At 34.5% G+C, this 22,528-nt stretch overlaps 1 protein-coding gene across 2 annotated transcripts in view; it reads right to left on the minus strand.

The window, feature by feature from the left end:
* Positions 1 to 22,528, minus strand: part of LOC143348928 (uncharacterized) — a 280,486-nt gene that overhangs the window by 234,358 nt on the left and 23,600 nt on the right. The window contains exon 1 of one of the 2 annotated variants that reach the window (XM_076779675.1): positions 17,760 to 18,566. The exons of the other annotated variant lie outside the window; for it this stretch is intronic. The gene's annotated coding sequence lies outside the window, so the exon portion shown is untranslated. Of the gene's footprint in view, positions 1 to 17,759; positions 18,567 to 22,528 lie in introns of those variants that run through there. 2 annotated transcript variants of the gene reach the window in all.

A 22,528-nucleotide genomic window follows, 5' to 3' on the forward strand; every position in this document is an offset into this window, starting at 1 on the left:
ATACGTGGATGATATACAGGGTGAGCCGCGTAAGTGTCGCCGAATTCCAAAGCCGCCGTCTGCATTCGTAAAATATTCTTCCGAACGAAAGTTTGAATATTTTCCAGTATGTGAAATTCACGAGTGGCTGAATACTACTCGTTTTTATCTTTCCGGTGAATGCGACAACTATTCTTATTTTTAAATGGAATCATGGTATTCGTTCCACCTGAATATTTTACAATGCTTTCAGGGAGAACCAAAGACATTGCAATTTAATCCCCTGCGGAATATGTAACATTTTCACACGTGTCGTTTTTATTCCCAAGATAAGTAAGATAAGTGTCTGCAATGCTAACCCCCATTAGTAACCTCCTACCTGTTATGTTTTGTTTGAAGCAATAACAGGGAAAATACGTCCTACAAAAGCTGCGAATATTATACTTAGAAGTATTTTATTTATTCCATATGTTATTTATTTCTATGTAAATAAACATATAAGTTGGAACTTGGTAATTTGATTAAGATAAGGTTATGACGAATTATGATTGAAAACACAAAATTCACAATAAAAATATATAAATCCATGTAATGATTCGTTCAAATTAACTAGAAATATACAAAGAATCATAAAACAGAAAGAGAAAACTTTCCTCTATTTTCATTATAATATTAATAATTCATGATCAGAAATATGTAGGTTTCATTGTGGCCAAGCGTGTACCAGTTTTAGGATAATTAAACAATTGGTTGCCGGAATATAAGTAAAGTACATAAGTAATTTTTTTAATATTATTAATTTTTATTTTTAAATAATAAAGAATAATATATATTAATATTTATTATTTATTTTTATGGTTAAAACAAAAAAAAAAAGAAAAACCAAAATCAATCTAAGAAAAAAAGTATTTAATATAAATAATTCAATAATGAATATAATATAAATAATCAAATAATACTTCAAAACTAATTCAGTTAGAAAAATAAAAACTTATATAATTTACTTAATATCATTGTACATTAGTAAAAAGTTATTAATTTAAAACAGTCATTGTTTTAGCGTCCGATAATGGGAACATGTATAACAACATGGTCGACACTTAGAATAGCTGTTACATTAAAAAAATTAATCGAAGAAAGTGGTAATCGCATTTTTATGCATAAAAGCATTCATATAAAATATAAAATAAAACAGTACAGTTCAAGTAAGCAGCGATGACAGAAAGCAGATAACAGCATTGTCCGTGTTTCATTATGCACCCTCGACTTATTTTTCCACGAATCATTTACTGCTAGGCTGTGCCACGATTGCAAAAACACCCTATGTATGTATGGAGTTAAACGTTCTAACAGGAAAATTAATGGACCGCGGAGACTATCAAGTTGTCTACGAATGTTTTCATAAATTGTTACGAGTTCCATGTACAAGAGTAAATCAGATCGTATCCGTGGAGGAAACGAGTGTGAAATCGTGCACGCCAAAAAGCTATTAAATCTTTTTCCGAGGGAAAAAGTGAAGCCACGAATTTCCGCGGGCGACACCCTGTACGCACTCGAGGAAACAAAACCTTGCGTTCGAAGTCGCGAGAATGAGTTATGCGCCACGATCCCCTGGAAGACGCGTTTCTACGGCTGTCTGGAAGAGTAATGAAACTTTTTACGTGCTTATAAGCTTCTTATGAATGTTTCACTATCTCCGTCAGCGGCGACGCTTGCACAGTCCTGTGCATGGAATCCCAGTTGTTAAGGAATCGTACCTACACAAGCTATGTCACCCCAATTTCTCTCAAGAAAGAACAGTCGCGGCGTATCTAGTACCACATTCGGATCTGTACGTTTTGAGAAATTTTCCAAATACATTTTAAAATTAATTTTCAAAGTTGTCTGAAAAATAACCTATTTCGAAATAACACCATTATTTGATCGTGACGTATGGAAGATTATTTCATATGGAAGATAAATTAATGTATTTACGATCGAATGATTTATTTACCGCTTCACGAAATAAATTATTTATTAATATTGCAAGTATTACAAATGTATCAAAATATTGGCAAATTATACATAAAATTTTCGACTAAACGAGATAGTAATAATATTCGACATCATTGAAAAAGACACTTTCTATCGATTTATAGAAATGATTCAGTAACAAAAAAAAATTCTGTAGTCTTGTTTTGAATATTACAGATTTTAAATGTCCTCTAAAAAAATTAAATATCTTTTTAAGATAAAGTCTGATAAAGTAATGTTCCATACGAAAGTTTGTTCTCTTTTTGTGTAGAATAAGAGTTTATAAACTAAAATGTAGATTTTTTGCTAAAAAAACAAAGATACTCTTCAACTGACCATAAAAGGATTCAACAAATAAAACATAAATAAGCCAGATATAAAAAACTTTTATGTCTAACATGTTTGCCAATATTGTGTTGTTTTCGAGATACTTAGATATAAAGTTTTCAAATGAATATTCCGTATTTATATTATTATAATTAAATATTAAAATATTAATGTGATTAATATTAGCATTAGTAACAGTATTGCGCAATTATTACGATAATTCCTAAACATTATTCGATGCTTTTTCTGAACGTTATTTAAACAAAAAATTTGTCAATTAAGAAATAAATGTTGTCTTCTCAAATAAGCAGTATGTATTTCAATTTACTATTAAATGACCAAACAAATATCCTGAAATTAATTAAAATATTATGAAATACCAACTAATATTTTTTTAACCGATTATTTTTAAATTACTATTTGAAATAAATTTGAGACAATTGTTCTCTTATTATTGATGAATTTAGCGATAAAATAAATGCCTATTTTACCAGGAGCACCTTCGCACGAAAAATGGTGATTTCACAAGAGACACGAAGATCGGCGGGGTTTAAATTGTTCACCATTATTTTGACTTTACCAAGTAATCCGGAGGTATTATTATTACCATTTTAATGGCCTTATTATGTTAATTAAAAGATGGTGTATATATTATGACAAGAAGTTATTACACTAATGGTTACAGGCAAAGACGGCTGTTGAACCTTATTTCAAAGTAACGTTAAAGAGCTGTATGTGAGTAAGGTGGCGTAATCTAGGTGCAATTCTAGAGGTGGATCAAAGAAAACGTATATATCAAAATGAAATAGAATTTCTTTTATTCAAAAGGAGCACCCTTCTACTACAGTTATGGAAGAATAAAAAGAACTAAATAACTAGTAATGAAGGTACTTAAAAACTGAAACAATAAATAATAACTTCTTCTTCGTCCTCAATGTCGATTTTCTTAACTAATTTAGTCGTAAACTATTTTAATGTCACGTTGAAAAATTACAATTTTTTAAAAATTTAGATAGACATTGATAACATTTGACTCGAAGATTAAAATAGTATAACCCTTTTCTAAGAAGTAATACCCCCTTGAACCACATTAATAACGTACACCGTAAATATCTTCAAAAACTAAGTACAAAAAAATGTTAATTCTTTGTATTAGGTTACTTGATAACTTGGAAATTCCACTATTGTCGAAACATCTTATTTTCTTGAATAACCAAATATGTTTTTGAAACAAAAATTTCATTTTCTGATTGTGCAAAGTCTGCTTAAGGCCAGTAATTCTTTGTAAAATCTTTTTCGCTTTCTGAGTTTTTGTAGGCAACGAAAGCAAGGAATACAAATTTTTATAAGATTATAAATTGTAAACGATAGAATGTAAAATGAAAATGACATAAAATAACAAAAAATAAACACTTCCATGAATCCTGGATATTTTCGAAATCCCACATCTCTGATAACGTTATACGAAAACGTTAGATACACTAAAATATATATTGCACCCGATAAAAGAAGATTATTTACTACGAATTTTTAGACAATAAGGAATCACTTAATTTAAATCAATATGGCTCCTAGTTTGCTCAATGAAATGAAAAATTTTAAAATAATTTACTATTTCTCAAATAAAAAATATTCAGGAAAAACTATAAAAATAACAAAAACGTGTACAAGAGTCTTTTAGATATAAAATTTCATAGTACTATGACATTTGTAGGATAAAATTTTTCGGAGAATTCCCAAAAAATGTAAAATTTTAATTTTATTTTAACTCTCCGAATTGAAACTGCATATTGTTTTAATTGGTTTTATAAAATATTGTCTAGTCGACAATCGTTTGAAAATTGGACCATTTTTATGTGGTTTTTCTCATTTTGCGGGTTCAAGGACCAACTTTTCGAATATTTTTGCGATTTGTACATATACTCCACCAAAATACGCGTAGTTTGCTTTTTTAAACATTAAAATCGTCCAATCCGTTCAGAAGTTATAACGTTTTAAAGATTCGCATGAAAATTCGGGCAGGCATTTCTGGTCAGAAATTAAATTTTCGGTAAACAATTTTTTTCTCGAAAGTGAGTAGGATTTCGGCGGTATGTCAATTGACCAAAAATGCTTGCAATTGACCCCCGCAACCGAAAATAATTTTTCCAGAATGATTTGAAATTTTTTTTTTCGTCGAAAAATTTAGGCACCTACCCCCTGTCGATTTTCCTTAAAAATTCCTTTTTCATTTTTAGTAATTTTATTTGACGCCCTACAGAAAAGTTGTGTAATACTTTTTTGTTGGTACTTATGAGCTCTATCTCAGAAAAAAGTTTCATTGAAATATATTCACAATTGTAGGGGTTATGGCTCTTTGAAAATTGGACCATTTTTATGTGGTTTTTCTCATTTTGCGGGGTCAAGGATCAACTTTACGAATATTTTTATAATTGCTACATATTCTACACTAAAATACGCGACATTTGGCTTTTTGAACATTAAAATCGTCCAATCCGTTCAGAAGTTATGGTGTTTTAAAGATTCGCATGAAAATTCGGGCAGACATTTCTGGCCAGAAGTTATATTTTCGCTAAGGAATTTTTTTCTCGAAAATGCGTAGGATTTCGGGGGTATGTGTAATGACCAAAAATGCTTGCAATTAACCCCCGCAACCAAAAATAATTTTTCCAGAATGATTTGAAATGTTTTAATTTAATTTTTTAATAATTTTTTAATGAAGCGTCAGTCAAGAAATTGATATTCTTGATTTTCGTCTTATTTTGGCTTCTAGAATCTGCCATTAAAATTTTTCCCAGGGGTGGCCGAACACCCTGTATAGGATTTGATTTATTTGAGGTTAACAATTACAAATCTAAGGGTAAACCGCAAAAATTGCAAAAAAATTTTGAGGAATCGCTGGACAATGGCGTTTCTTCAAAATATTATTAATATATGTGAAATAGCTGGTGTAGTTATATGAAAAGATTTATACCCTCAGTACTATTCCAGCAGAACATATCATAAATGAAGAATATTTATTCGAGAAATTGCTGCAGATTTAGTAAAGCCTCATGTACTTTATCACAGCAAAAAAGATCTTACTGCATCACATTTGTCTATTATAAATCAAGTGTTGCAAAACAGTAGTGAAGGAAATTGTGGGAACAGGCTATCCAGTTCAATAGCCATAAAGTGCAGAAAGCGCTGCTACATTTGTCCTAGTAAAATTGGTCGCACGTGTCAGCAGCACTGTAATATTTGCGATAAGAATATTTGCTCAGAGCATTCAGAAAAAAAATTAAGTGCACTGAATGTGTTAAAAAATAACATAATTTTTCATTTGTTATTTTATGAATTATTTTATGAATCTATCATAATTTTTTTATTATTTTTCTGAGCTGTGAATTATCATTATTCTTATATAATTTTTTATAATTATAAATTATTTATTATTGCGCGAACTAAGAATGAAACATTTCATATTATAATTATTATTATATTTTTTAACTATTGCAGAATTGTGGGAATAATAAACTATGAATTACAAAAATTTTTAATATTTTAAAATTTGTATTCTCAACTGTTTTAGCACGATTTCAAATGATAAGTGTTTTTGACTCTTCTATACGTTTGTGTTATAAAAGTATACTGTCCCGTTAAAGGTAATAGAAAAACAGATAGAATAAACGATGGAAAACGATGAGATTTTGTGGAAATAAAAAAGTTTTCCCTTTTTCTCACTATTGTCTCACGGATATTCGACACTTGATCGTATTACACTACGTAGAGCTCGAGACTTAGTCCTTTTTCGTCTTTCGCTTGCTATCTCTCTGTATCTCTATGTTCGAAGCAAAGAACGCTGTCTCCTTGCATTAAATGTGACTCTCCGGTCCCAAGTAACGCACACTTAAGGCAGGAATACTGTGTATAGTTCGTTTCATTTCACGGTGTAATATTCGAACAAACTGCAAAATAGGATGGTGAGTTTCCCCGAAACGGTTCTTCCTCTGATCAGCCTCCGGCGGTTTATGTGGAAATTTCGTACAAGAAACGAGGAAATTTGAACCACGGATATTTAACGCCTCCGTTATTTCAATAACATCCAAACGGCTGCGCAGGGTCTTCCTTCCTCCATCGTTTCAATCTCAACGAATACACCGTCCCGGTGGTTCTGTTTGATCGCGCTGGGGCACACTCGTGTTCCTTGTTTTAACGCGGTGGCCACCCTCGCCCACGCCTCCGACCGCGGGCAAATATGTACAGGTTCGCGGGGGCGGCTGTGTGGGCGCGCTAGCTAGGAAGCGCAAACAGCCACCGTGCACGGCGATCCGTGTGCCTCGAAAATCGTAGGCGGGTTTGCGAAAGTAGGCTGGAGGCTTAAACGCGGCTCAGGCAACTGTACCAACCGCCGGAATCGTATGTGGTTTCCAGAAAAGTAGGATGAAGGTTTAACGCCGCACGACGGTGCAGCAGAAAGAGGAAGGGTTGCCTGATCCTTTTCGGATTGGGATGGGTTGGAGGGGTAGCGGAGGGTACAGAAAGGGGGTAATCCGGCCCACGGACGGATCGGCGGGGGGGTTTTCTAATTTGAATGTTTGATGTCGGATCGCCTTTTGTTTCCGGCCCGGGCCACGGCGGCAGCGAGAAGAAATAAGAGCAGTTACATCCACCCCCCTCCCCTCCCTATCCCCCGCCCCGCGGCCTGCCAACACCACTACCAACCCCCTCGGCTTTCCTTTCTACCTTATCCATTGTTTCCCACCTGATTCTCTCTGCTACCATTTGTGACCTCCTCCCGCCACTTTCCTAGCGATGGGATCAAGCACGGCGCGAGTTATGCAACTTGAGGCTTCGCTTCTTTGCGACCACTTCCAAAGGGGATAATATTTGCACTTGTAGGGTGAAAGTACCTGACATGGTCACTCGTATTATCTTACGAAGCCGTGGCTCGAAACGTACCCTAGAATCGTGAGCGTAATTTTTATTTTCGACGGACCATGTCAATCTATAAAATAAGCTTTAAGGGACCTCTGTACTTTATGGGATTAAAAAAATCGAATTTTTTTTTCTAGCGTTTTCTTTTAGTATGTAGTCTCGAAAATATATCTACTAAATATTAAATTGAAATTCGGAAAACTGACGAAGTTATAGCCTGCTGAAATGTACCACGCGCAGGCATAAGAACTGGACGTAAAACTTTAAAGCTGTTTTTCTCAAAACTACATTTTTCGACACTACGTAGACAATAACATGTAAACTATTCAAGATACCAACATCAAATTTATGCAGTATCTTTAGAACTGGTCTCTCTATAGCATACATAAAGATAACTGCGATATATGCAATACTTTTTCTTTTATTAACAAAAACGCACCCGAATATATGAAAATATTCAGTACCTTTTCGTAAAACAACAACCATTATGTCATTTTTCGTTTTTTTGAAAAGATCATAGTTCGTGATATAACCAAACTTATCTATACTAAGAATATCTTTGGTTTCTGGATTTCGAATAACTTGTTTGCAAAATATTACCTACGCAGTCGGAGGCTGTACGTAAAAACTGTTGTTTGTTAATCAACAAAAACTGCGTAATCAATAGATATTATTCGTTGCAAAAATTCGTAAATATAGTTAAATATATAATAAATATATCCACAAATCCCGGAATTAATCGCTCTTTAGTAGTCCTAAAAAAAAATCACAAAGAAACATCTTTTTTTCTTGCCTACAAGGTAGAATGACCCCTTAAATATAATATAAAGGGCAGAAAAACAAATAAATTCGAATAAATTTTGTTATCGTGTTTTCTCAATTACAATTAAAAATCTGTGAACTTAAACAATTTGAACATATTCTGTACGAAACTTAAATAATTTCTTGTTACTTTGAAACAGATTAAATGAAAACATATGAATTATATTTCGATTGGCCATATTGGATACTATTATTTTATCAAGACATATTAATTGCATTGCTATTAATTAAGCATATAATAAACCAAATTTTAAGATCCCCCGATCACATTTTAATCATTAAATTTTGTTTCGTGTGCATAAAATGAACGAAACTTCGATAAATCATAAAAGAACAAAAACAACATAATAACCATACCGTTCCACAATCATTTGAAATATCAATGTCGAGATATTTGCGCCTGACTACAATTTTTGCTAATTAAATTTCCTCCAGATTAATATGTTAATTAACATTAACTGTTCCCGTAGGCAATAACCAAAGGTACGTAATTTTATACTTTGGTAATTGCTAAGGCTGCAGATGCTCAAGATGGTGGCCGTTTGCTTCAATTCATAATTCGAATCTTTTAACCAATTCCTTGCTCGCAGTTTCCATTTCCTGCGACGTTCTTGATATACATGAAGCTGCAATTTTTTCTTTCGTGTCTTCCGATATTTGTGCAACGGTAGCTAAACTACTTTATCATTACAACTGATGCAGCAACCATATTGATTATTCAATAAGTCCTTAATATTTTTACCGAAATGTGGTGGAGCTCTTCTTAGAAAATTAAATTCTTCGAGTTTCCAGTGGTATATCTTCTAATAATTCAGGAAATTTATTGCATTGGAAATTTAAATCTCACGTAAGCATTAGATTACCCTTACAGTAAAATGGATGAACAGTTTGTCTTGCAATTACGCCAACCCAAACATTTATACTCTATCTAACTTGCAAGTATGTCCCGGAAATGAAATGAAGGGATGAATGTAATAAATCTCACTCGAGATTCGTAATCAACGACCAGCAAAAACCATCCGGCATGAAGTTTCAAGAAATTTAGTAACGTAACAAATATTCGTATAACAAAGTCTTAATTGGTATCGCTTCGATCGGTTTAAAACTAGCAGTATTTTCACGAATTTTTTGCAAGAAGTATACGTACTCAATTAAAATGATATCTCTATCATATATAAAACATATTGAACTTTAACGAAGAATTTTTTGTATATCTATGTTTATATACATATAACAGGGGAAAATATAGTTTTCTGCATCCACGTAGCAGTGCGCTGATATCAGTGATTTATATTTTTTGAATGCAACAGTCTTCTTATTTTTAAATGTACTTATTGTCGTACGACATATGTACCTTATTGTAATTGAAAAGAATATAGAAATTATAATATTTAAAAAAGAAAATAAACTTTTTGTCCAACTTTCTTTTTAATATCTTGAGAATTAATTAAAAAGTAGAACAAATAGTACTATAATAATAGTCCTATAATAGATAATGTCATTAAGAACACGTGTACCTATTAAATTCGGCTGAACGATTTTTGAGTTATTACTGCCATCAAGTCGAAAAATGTAGTTCCGAGGAAAACGAGTTTAAAGCTTTCACATGACACATTTATGATGATTACACAGACTTTCGGTTCATGAGCCATATCTTTCGATTACAATGAATTTTTCAATAGGACCTTTTTTACATTATTTTTAAAGGTCGAAATTCGATTGAAATGACATTTATATCACGTATGAAACATTTACTGAACGTTAATCCTGCTATAGTTGATTGCAATTGAATTCTGTGTTTTCAATTGCTAAATCAAAATTTGTCATTTTTAAACAATTCATTTATCAATTTGAATTGGTCATATCGATTGAATAATAAAGGCAATAACTTGTGTATACCTTATAAGTGAACATCAAGAATCTGAAAATTCAAAACTTCCGAAAAATTATGTGCAAATAGAGTAGTTCATCCCGCAATATAGAACTATTTTTCGTTCGTGCTGTATTCCAATTCGAGGGGATAAAACCATCTCTCGAAGAATACACAGATGTTTTCCCCGTCGTAGAATATTTTCAGAAAAATGAGATATATTGAAAAAAAACAAGTTTATACAAAGATCGAATCCTTTTTATATCTACATATCATTCAAGTAGTCATTTTTTAATTGTGATATTTAGTAAATACTGGTACTCAGTTTTTTAGATATAAAGGACGAATTCAACTTTCGCGTAAACATTTTATTGGTATCTTTCACTGATTAAAAAACAAATCACGAGAAAGAGAAATCTGCATTTTTCAACCTGATTTTGCATTGAATTTATTTAAGGTATAAAAAGACATCTTTAAATTAAATAAAATAATTTGTTTACGTGTTCCTTTTTATTATTTATTAATTAATGTAGAATCTTATTAACCACTTCTTTCTTTTTCGTAAAATTAGATATTTTACGTTAGTACCGAACCTGTTTGTAAAGCAAAACAATGAAAAATTGAAAAGTGTATAGCATTTGAAAAAAAAACTACCTTTCTTTCTCGAATAAGTTAACTTTATATCGGTGGAAAAAGATATTATTAATAAAAACTAAAATTTAAATGTTAGGTTTACTACCAAATAATGAAATGAAATACATTTGAAATTGATCAGTCGATTACTTGTTCAGTTTTCTTGGATATCAATTTAAAGAACATGGATTTGAGAAAACCGTGTTTAAAGTTTTTAATAAAGTTTCAAGATACACCTGTTGCATGCCATTTCACACTTTGATACGTCTTACAAAATATCTTGTAACTTTGTTATGTATGCAAATTCAACTTTAATATTTTAGTAGGTTGTTCTTGAAATGGTGTACATTTGAAAATGAAAAATCGATTCTTCTTAACAATTGAACAATTATACTTATTAGATTACCACATAACTTTGTGCTGTTCAAAATTTATCAATTCAAGAGATTTTCGAAATTTTAAACATACAAACATCAACGATTCATAGATATTTAAAAATTGAGTGTTGTGATAGCGTAAATATTTTTATTCGCATATAATAAAACTGAACCTTTACTAAAACATTTAATAACACGAATTGAAAAATAGATTTTACACAACAATATTTAGCGAAAAGATAGCTGCCATGTGTTCATATCCGCGTTAAGTTTTTCTATACACTTGCTAGAACCATAAAGCTATTTCGTATTTCATATTATTACTATATTACTATCAAGTCTGATATAAATATACCGTGATCCATTGACAAAAAACTACCAAATTGAATAGGTGTAAAACGATGTAATGTTTTATCATGACAACGTCGGACTATATATATATAATAAAAAATGTTTGAACACAACAACGTAAAAATTAGGAAATTTTATCACACCCGCTTTATTATACATTGCTTCTTTCGACGCTTTTTAATAGGCAAACAATTTGAAAATGTCAACGTACTAAATAACAGCATTCAACAACGTTTTAATGAAAAATCAAAGAAGTTTTATAGCTAGGACATAATGGCTTTGCCGAAGAAATGGGAGGAGTTGTTTAACGAGAAGTGATTTACTACTTTTCATAAAATTCCATGGTATGTTTGAAATATTGCTTTAAGTTCGACTACAAAACTTGGCACGAACTTACGGGATAGCCTAATATTTTCTACTCACTAATTAAAAATAAAATAGTCTTCGGGCAGCATATTACTATTTTCTTTGATTTGATTTTTACAATTCCATTTCACTTACATAGAAGACGAAAAGGTTTACAAATTTAAAAGAATAAGCGTAAAACCCAAACATTTCGGATATTACTTCTATCACTACCCATTGTTCCCTTACAACATTTCTCTCTACTTTTGCCTCCCGCTCTTGGCTCCGGATCTAGATTTCATTTTAACTTCGTTCGAGGCTTCCGTTAAGCCCCGAAGAACAACGAAAAGCTGGTAACTCGTCCTCGAATCGCGATATCACGTTACCAAAAACGAACGAAGAACCAAAATTACGACTTCCTGATAGGGTGATCCACGACGTTCCCTTCGCTCGTAATGTGGCTCCGGGGGGTACCTGCTGTCCCCGTTCGAAATTTCTTAAGAAAGCGGGGTAAACTAGTGCCCGGGGCGGAAACGCGTATTCTTTATCATCGCGGCGCATAGCGCGATAAAACCAATTAACTCCGTGTAAATGCTAATACGGCACCGACGGTCCAGGATGGTGTAACTGGATACTGTAACCGCGACCGTTACGACCGCCTCTAAAAACGTCGTAAACGCTAGTTTGCGAGCACTATCTTTTTCCAGGTTCCCCACTTAGCGTCCCTACGTTCCCGTCTGCGGTGGATTTCGTTCGCGCGTTCGACCTCGCGTAAAATCCGCGCGACCGCCGCGAGTTACTTGGCCCGGGCCTTCCCTCGCCATTTAAATGCTAATGCCGCCATCGCTCGAGCGTGTGCGAGCGTCTTGGGAGGCTCCGTGACGCGATCGCAAAAATTTGTCCCGTGTGAAAGGAAACTCCATCTCGGAGAGAAATAAGCTTCCGCGATAGGGCGACGACGCGCAGTCTTTTAAAACCACTGTTTGACTTCGAGAAACCTTAAATCAACCCAGAGGCACAAAAATCATAGAAAAAAAATCGTATTACTGATTCTCGTAACGTTATAATACTATTTTCTTCATACATTTTAAATATCTCTGATAAAAAGTTCAATTACTTTATCTTGTTATTGATGTAGCGAGTACATAGATTTAGTTAACGATAATACTATTCTAAGCGAAATTCTCCTAATGACGAACACCTTTTTCTTTAAATATGTATGAAGTAATAAGGGATGTATTTATTCTCGATGAATTAACACGAGTAATTAAAGTAAAAGAGCAAAATAAACAACATTATTATAATATTTAATTTAAATTAACATTATTTTTTTGTATATGACGTTTAAGAAACACTGTATTACATTCAAGAAACACCTTAATAACATGGAACAATTCCAAAATAATTTACAATGATCACAATTATAATTGTCTGAACACGTTCAGGAATGTAAATAGAAGGTGCACTGAATTCAATTTTTGTTCGTATTAACCCAGACCTAACCACAAAAATAGTTTCATTGTCGCTGTCTGTGTCAGTGCTCTATCTCTTATACTCTTCTCTAGTTGATTTATTTTAATATCTCTCAAGTTTTTATTTTGTTTTTCAAATCTTTCTTTTTCTTTCTCTTTAATGAATGTTTTATACAGGGACAAAGCAATTTCTAGAATTGCTTTTTTATCAGTGGAAAACAACGATCAGCTAAATTTTTTATACGATCCACCAATTGATCTTTATATTCTGAAAGTTTCTGTAAATCTACTTAGTTAGGTTTTAATGTGATTTTTCGTTCAACTTTAAAATCTTTATTTTGTCAAACAAACTGCTTTTTGGAACAATATACTTTAGGCACGCTTCTCTCGAACCAATTTTTTGTTCATAATTGTATCAAACCTTCAAATTGTTTCGATACCACGAATATTTTTTTGTATTTTCTATTCTTTTTTTACTATCTATCGTTACTTTTAAATACTAAAACCAAAATATGAATTTTAGTATAAATAAATTTGTTCCATATTAACAAGGAAATTATCCTTCATCGAATACAATTTCTAATAGATTTAAATAACCACGAATGCTCTAAGTATCATGTGTTCTGTTCCAGAATTCATAAAAAAAATTATTAAAATAGGGTGGAAAATTTGGTCACAAGAAAAGTTCTATAGACTACGTAGCAAATTAAGTAGGATAAAATGAAATTATTACTTTTGTTATAAAAGTACAATAAATATAACCAAATACATATAATAAGCTTCTCTGAAATCCTATTGTCAATATATAAATAAATTACCATTTTCAGAAAAGAACTTTTATTAGTTCAGTTTAGCTTTTCACGTTCAAATTAATCACTGAATTTAAGTGGTGGATTTTATTACGCTATGTACAGTTGCTTGTACGAATGGAATCGTCGAATATTACGGTGTTTAAATAGCAAGCAATTTTCACAAATCTACCTGTTTTCAGCTGCGATAATTAGAAATTCCGAAATTAATTAACTAATTTCCGATATTTTCTCCACTCGTGCAAAATAAATGTATTTTAATCAATGAACATAGAAATATGATATCTCCTTTTGTTACTTTGTTTTAATATATTACCATATCTACATTATTTAACATTTCATTGTAGTCTCAATAAATATTGTACTCATACTAAATAGGAAGAGCCCGGCAAATGTTAAACGCGTATTGAAAGGTGACACAGTTTATTTTCATTTAGTAAATGATTTAGATCATGATGTGCTTGAACTAATGACTAAACTTCAGTAGAAAATTTTACTATATTATATACAAGTTTTGGCACGAATACAATTTTGATATATTCTTTTTAAAACAAGAGCCCTTAACTACACTCATTTTCTCCCATTTGCAAGCTGTTTTACTTTCACTGTAATATTTCACTATTTTACTTCAAAACTTCATTGTACTAAATACGGAAAAATGTTATTCTTTGTTTAAGATTAATAAAATTTAAAAAATTAAGAATTCTGTGTTTTTTCACTGACTACCTTCGGCTCGAATATTTCTTTAACAAATTAATATTTCGAATAAAAAAAATATATTCTTTTATGAAAGATGTTAAAATAAAGGTGACAAAGTTTGAAAAAATGATCACTATCGGTATTTGAGAAAAAAGTTCAAGAAAAAGCGTTGTAGACTAGAAAATACTTAAGTCACTTCCCACTTGTTCGTCATAGCACACTCGACGTTCCCGATAAAATCTTTCAAAGGATATGATGCTATGAAAGTATGTTTCAAGTATATTTTGTTCGATGGGTTACACGATTAATAACATGGTGTAGGATATTATTATGTAGTATGTGTGTGAATGGTATGTATCTGTGCGTGATTCGATTGAATATTGTTTGGGCTTCTGTGAGTTGACCATGCTTATGACACAGACCGTGTTTTAGTCAAGGCCAGCATGGGCAAAAGTTAGAGTATCGTCAAGAGAACAAAGTGACATAAACTTGGTCGGCGAAAGCAGTCTCAAGTGGTTGCAACCCTAACGAACTATCGGATGACCCTCTCTTGTTTGTAGATACTTTGTACGCGGACCCAGGGACCGATGCACGCGGTGGGAAGTCCCAGGAGTTGCCAAACGTGGCACCCTTCACCTTGGACGCCAAGCTACGTTGGGATCGTTGCACCTCCGCCAGACAACCCTTGATGGAAGGAGGTGCAGAAAGTCGACGTGGAAGAAAGCGAAAGACGTTTTTGGGAGAGCGTGTTTAGAGAGTTTGAGAGAGAATCTTAGAGTTGAGAGTTCAAGAGTCGTGTTGTTTTGAGAAAGTCGTTCGAAAGTTTAAAAATCGTTTGTGTCGTTTTGAAAGAGTCATGTGAAAGTTGTTTGCAAGATTTTGAGAGAGTTTAAGTTTTGAAATACATATAATATTAAAAGTCGAAAAGTTGTTTTTTCTGCATATCCTACAATGGTTTTATTGAAAACATTTGTTATAGACGTTGCAGTTGATCTAGGTTCAATCTGGGTCATTTCTACACAAAAGAAATATATATCTACCCCTAAAATATACACAAATGAACGTGCAAAGTTTGAAGTAGCTATCTTCAACAGAGCCCGACGGAAAAATTCGTGAAATTACACGTTGGTAGTATTCGATATCAAAAGACTCTTACGTTGCATTCCCACTTTTCACAATTCGATTTCGCAAAAAACTTCGGTAAAGGTAATTGCGCATTGAACAGGTGTTTCGAGTACGGTCTGCATGACGCGTTGTACGAGTGGGAACGTGGCTTTAGTGAAAAAGTTCAGGAGAAGCGACGTGGCTGGTCGACGAAGGCATTGTTGAAAACTCGTCCAAGCCGGATATTCACGATTACTCGGTTGAATTCTCGTTTTCTGTTCGCGAACTGTGCTTCACGGAACTGCCGCCGAAAAGTTACTATACTACAAAATCTGTACATAAAAGCCGTGTACACTGGTAGGAATGTTCGTCAAGGAATGAAAAGGTCAGCGGCCTCCGACGTGATATACGCTTCAATTCCGTCGATGACTCCAACGAAATAAAGTGCGTATACCGACATTTAACCGTGATAAAATCTTTTCCGCGTATTCCCCGTATTTTTCTAAAGGCGACCGAGAATTTTCGAACAGCCCTTGTAAGTCCCAGCGATCGACGACAAACGTTTCTCTTCCATATCGCTCGAGAGCGAGGGAAACATGGTAGCGGCGAGTTTTTCCCGTTTCAACGTGGATTCGTCTTACAGAAATGTGCACTTTAGAGCGATGATAAAAAGCGCGTCGACTATCCTCTCCAGCATGCCGTTCGAAACCTACTTCCCTCTCCTTCCACCCTTTTTGCTTCCTTGCTTCTGCTCGCGACACTTCTCGTATCGGATCTCCTGTCTGGATTTCGACGTCCGCCGTCGCCTCGTTCCCCTTCATATAAATGGTAATGTTACACGCCGGCGAAGGCCACGGGTAAAATTCAGCAAAACGAAACCGCAAATTTCCAGCCGGATAAGGGAGGGGGATGGTCTCCCATAAAGAGAAGCCACGTAAGGTGAAACGCTTCTTTTTAACTATCGATCTCGAACCGGAATTCCGGTGGCGCTCTTATCGCGTAAATAACGCAACGACTCCTGGCGAACAGTTATTAATATTTCCCACCGCGGAATAAAAAAAAATGGTCTAAAGTTTCTCCTAGAACGGCGTTATAGGTTACGTGTGTCGATGTAAAGGACGCCTTATCTTGAAATCACTTGTACCTTTCGATACGTCTTCCCAGACCCTGGCTTTCAATTCTCGTTTTCCGGAAGCTTCCCCTCGGTTCTGATAAGACTGTGTTTGATATCTCGGAGTTGACATCGGGATCGTTTCTCTCTTAGAATTTTCTTCGAGCAAAAGGAACTTTAAACGGTACGACGTTTTCCCCCTGTCCAGAAAGAAGTATTTTTAAAGACCTGAATGACTCCGTCCGAAGACGGCGGTCTCGGTGCTATTTCAACGGTCGGCAACGTAACGGTCCCGAGGAAGGTCAGCACAGTGTTGCGGCACATTTAAACGCGGCCAAGTCTGTCGAGAACGGAAAGAGACTTTTCCTGGACAAGTTTCAGCGAAAAGCCCTCGTTAAGCACGAACTGGCTCGAGGACGCGCACCATTGGTCGGTCCGGTGCCAACGACACGTTGGATTTCGCGCCAAATGCGCTGGCCAAGGAAACGTACACGCTCCAACGATTCCTTATCGCATATTCAAAGCCGGGGCCAAAAGGGGGGACTCGAGTGGAACGAAGATTGCAAAGTAGCGACGCGTCGATAGGTGGGAGAGGGTCGGGAAAATTCATCGAATTTCCCCCGAGGATTCGGCGAACCAGTTTAGCAAATGGGCACCGTCTCAATTTTCGGATCGAAGGATTTCTTTCGTTTACCGAACCGTCGCGGCAAATGAAATCGAGTCCATAAGATCCGCCGGAACCAGTCGCGATCGTCCTTTTTTATCTCTCGATTAACTCCTGCGAAAACTCCCGATCGCATCAAGTAACAATCGGGAATTTCCTTCGACGGTCGAGAAAGATTAATCGCCGTAGAACTCGGTGGGTACGACTCGTAGTCGGGTAAAAATTTAAAGCCTAAAAGCTACTGGATCGGTTGGTTCGTTACTCACTTGGAATATCCCAAACGCTGTTCCGAGGTGTTCATTTGTCCGCACAACCGTCGTCACGATCATTACTCTCTCGAGGCTCTTTCTTTCTGTTTCTTCCGTTCTCACATCCCCTGCGTTGTTATCCACCCCCTGTCTGTCTATCCCTCGGTACTCTTTCGGCCACAAACACCGTGTACCAACCGCTCGTAAGCAGCGTAGAACCGCGCGGGACGACGTATCACGGTGACGGTCTATGCGTTGTCGTGCATCCTTCGTGTACACAGCACACACATACGCGCGCTGTCGGTACACCACAAATCGCAGACACCAGCATCCGCGTACAGAGCAATGCAAACGATTCTCAGACGGCCGTCGAAACGCGTCCAACCGACCTAGCCGAGGAACGGGCGCCCATGATCCCCGTGAACATCGGCGATCGATCGATCCTCACCGACCACGATCAATTCGATGGATCGAGCCTCGGTCTACGAATGCGACGTGACCGTCTCCATACCCGAATCCTGACGTTCGCCTTGAATCTCCATCCGCGAGAGATTTATATAGAGTGGGTCAGCGGGAATCAGCTGCTGCTAGGTAGCAGGTGATACCAAGTTCAAATCAGTTTCGGAAACTCGACGATTCCGTTTCTTTTCCCGACGATCTCTTCATGCTGATAGTACCTTGTCGTGCAAATTCTTTGAGTACGACCGTTGGTGGAGTCTCGATGGCCCGCGGAGGGAAACGTGCCTCCGAAAAACACGTACGGTTGCTTCTGGTTGAGAGCACACTGACTAGTGTGCGTCCGCGCAGACACGCAACCCACGCGACTACGTGTCCTCGACTGTAGGCGCCTGCGGTCCAGGCTGCCACGCAGTATACTGAACCGTGCCGGCTGCCCGGGAGAACCCGTGGCCGAACGAAGCTCCCCGAAATTCTGCGAAGATCCTCGATTCGATACGCTCTCTTTGGGGTCGCGCACGAGTCGCCAAGAGACGCTGCACAGTGAGTCGGATTCCTAAAAACGCGAACCAAACTCAAATTTTCGATTTCAATTTAAACCCACGAAACTTTACCCACAGGTTTTTAGAAAATCAAGTGTAAATCTGCATTACAGCAACTTTTTACTCTACTCTTTCTTCAGTTTACTTTCAAGAAAGGCTGTATTATAACGTTGAAAAGAAAATTGAAAGAGCTTAAGATGCTTGTATGGCAGGCCTTAAAATTAAAGTTTCCTTTTTAGAAAATCAAGTGTAAATCTGGATTTCAGCAACTATTTGCTCTAATCTTTCTTCGGGGTTTTTCAAGAAAGGCTGTATTATAACGTTAAAAAGAAAATTGGAAGAACTTAAGATGCTTGTATAACAGGCCTTAAAATTAACCTCTTAGGCACAGCTGAATTTGTGCGACAGAGTTTAACGCGAATTGCGCTTGAACATTGGAATGAAGTTTTTTGATGATTAAATAATAATTTTTCTTAAAGATACGGTACATCTATTTTAAAGACCAAAAAAGTCAAAATAGATATTGTAAACATCAATCTTTATAGTATTCGTAAGTATGTGTCCACAATAATGTCGTGGATTTCAGACAAAATTCTATCTACTGCCTATAAAAACAAAGTTATACGTATAAGTGATATAGGAGGAAATAGTAGTATATACTTCAAATATATGAGAAATGAAGTGAATTAAATCATAAAAATTTGATGTAATATAATAGAGAGAAAGAAAGTATAATTATTCGCACGTCAGTAAGTAGAGGAGAACTACCATAAAGCAGACACATATTGAATGGGACTTTACAATTATCTAAAAAATTGGGAACCTTGTTATAATGAAATTATACTTGTTTTGTAACTATATTATGCATATTTAATCACATCTAACTTCAAGTCGTTGCCAGTTTATGTATAACTATGTCGGACAATTAATGTTTTCGATGCTTAAAAGTAATATTTTTCCCTTTTTCTAGTAATGTTATATGAAGTATTATTACTTTTGTTTCAGTTCTTATTTATTGCATTCGACCAGGTATTTTTTCAAGGATATTAAATCTTGTCTTATTGTAGTAATTAAACAAGTTAAATTTTCAATGTTGTTGCCAAATTTATGAATGGGATATTTACTAACGTCACGTAATGCGTACACAAAATATAGGTGATAGTTTAGTTAAGAAACAGGAAAATAAAAAATAAACTTTGTTCAAGAATCCAAAAGAGTGAATAAAAAATGAGATCGCAAAGAAAGTAGTGCCTTTGAAGAATAAAAGCATAAATTCGTTAAGTCTACTATCAAATGTAATATACGAATAGCAACAAGATATGACGATGAATGTCAAATTTGTAAAAGAACATATTTACAAAGCGTTGGAGACCAGTATCGGTGCAAAGCCTGTTGTAAATGGGTACACGAAACATGCGGCATAAAAAGTGCCCTAAACTTCTTTTGCTTGTTATGCAATTAAACTTTAAGATATTTTTGTTAATTTTTTTAACAAGGTAGTAAGGATTATCTTTCTTATAAAATACAAAAATGTGATATTAACTAAAGATATGAAAAAGGTTTATGTAATTATACTTAGAATGAATAAAAAAACAAAAATACAACTTCTAAGATTAATATCAATATTATGCCCTCTTTTAAGTAGTTCAACATGAGGGAAGTAAACGAAGGAGGAACTCATTCACGTTATGTATTCCTATAATAGTAAAAATAACTAATTTCCCGAATCTTACAAACTAGAATTATATAAGTTGTTTAGTTTTTTTGTTATCTTGACGTTGTTAAAAGTGTCCCATTCATAGTTCTAGTATACATATGGCTTCCTTAGTAATACAAGAACTTCATTTACCTTTGAATGATTTTATAAAAATTTGGTGGAAGCTAATATTAAATGTAAAATTGATGCAATTTTCTTACTCGATTTTGCTATCTCAAAATTTTTAAAATCGGCTTCTACTTCTACACAATAAAATACGACACAGAATTTGACATCTATAGACAATAGTAATAGCGATAGCCATAATAATACCACAACGTCTACAGTTAATTTATAGCAAATATTTTCAGCTATTTCTCTAATGAAGAGAATGGAGATAATTCCAAATTGCAAACAGTTTTACGTGAAATTGAAACATTATGATCAAAAAAAGAGTTAATTTAAATTTAATATCAATAATCTTGGGACTAGTATTAATGAAAATACTTTGGAAAATATGTATATGTATTACTCCTAAAATTAAACACTGAACACTGAATATATGTATATTTAAATAATGACTTTTTGTTTTCTCTTAACGCAAGAGTTACTTACTCATCTATACATTCATCCTGTTTTCAGTGCCTTAAATAATGCTAAGTATTTAAAAAATAATTCAAACTTTTATAATTTACTTTAAAATATTTTTTTTAAGTAGTTAAACATGAAGGAGGTAAACAAAAGAGGAACTCATTCACGTTATGTATTCTTATAATAGTAAAAATAACTGATTTTCCGAATCTTACAAACTAGAATTAAATAGGTTGTTTAGTTTTTTTGTTATATCCCGTATATATCCACCAATATATCAGAATCGCGAAAAACATGCGAGATGTGTTCATGCATATTTGGACAAGGTGTCCGAGTCACCTAATAGCCCCCAGGAATGTGAAGCGTTAACTACTATGAAAACATAAAACTCTCCAGGCAATAGGAGCCATTTAGACACGGACAGCGCAGCACGCTAAATCGGAACGATCAAATTGGAAAACGATTAAAAGCTGCCAACAAGTCCCCGACGAACGCGCCAAAGATAACATCTCGGAGAACCGATTGGCCATTTCAATTCTACGCGTCGCTTCACCGGACTATAACCAAAACGAGTCTTTTCCCCCCGTATAGACAAGGTGTCAAACGAAAACTATCCTCGTAGAGTGGAACAGTGTCGGTGGTCCGACAATAACCACGGCAGTTCAGCACACGGTGGACCATATTCCTAAAAATGCAAACTAATTAAGCCTTTACACTCGGAGACTTTTATCCGATTATCTACTAAACAACTCGAACGCAATTTCTTGTGAAACAGTGGAAAACGAGACGCTTCAAATTAAATGGTGTAACGTCGAAACAAATTATTTTATTCGATTGATATTTGCCTTACAGTCTTATAAAACGTATTTATGAAAAAAATCGAACTTTTACATCTTATATTTTCCATAGAGCGATCTGTGCAAATTTTCGTCATGTTTGGTGCACTATGTCAGAGCAAGCCAGGATATTCATTATTGGTTGGAAAACATTGATTTAATTAATATTTAAAAACGTTATTCTGAACAACATCACAGAAAAATTTTCCAGTCGATATGGAACTTTAAACGTTAATAACTTTTTAACGAAGCCTCGATCAACAAATTGGTATTCTTAATTGTCTTTTTATTTTGGTCTCTAGAATCTCCCATTAAAATTTTTCCCAAAGGTGGCCAAACATCTTGTATATTTTTAACAAATTTTGTACTTGTTTAATTTTGTCCTATACACATAAGTTCTCCAAATCTATTCGTAGAAGATTTAACATGACTTTGCGTGAATTCTGCTTTATAGCTCTAAACGTAGCTAAAAAATAAAGAAAAAATATGAATTTAGGAAGAATCAGTTCCAAAGGCTTAAAGTATGGTTATCGTCTTTATCTTTTTTCCTAGTTAACTCTACATAAGTAAACTCAAACTAATTCCCATCGGTATAAAAATGTAGTGCGATTAAGTATATTATTCTCGGCAGAAGGTGTAACCATTTTAAAAGAGAGTTTTTTTTCT

The sequence above is a fragment of the Colletes latitarsis genome, chromosome 2 (genome assembly GCF_051014445.1).
Source record: "Colletes latitarsis isolate SP2378_abdomen chromosome 2, iyColLati1, whole genome shotgun sequence".
NCBI lineage: Eukaryota > Metazoa > Arthropoda > Insecta > Hymenoptera > Colletidae > Colletes > Colletes latitarsis.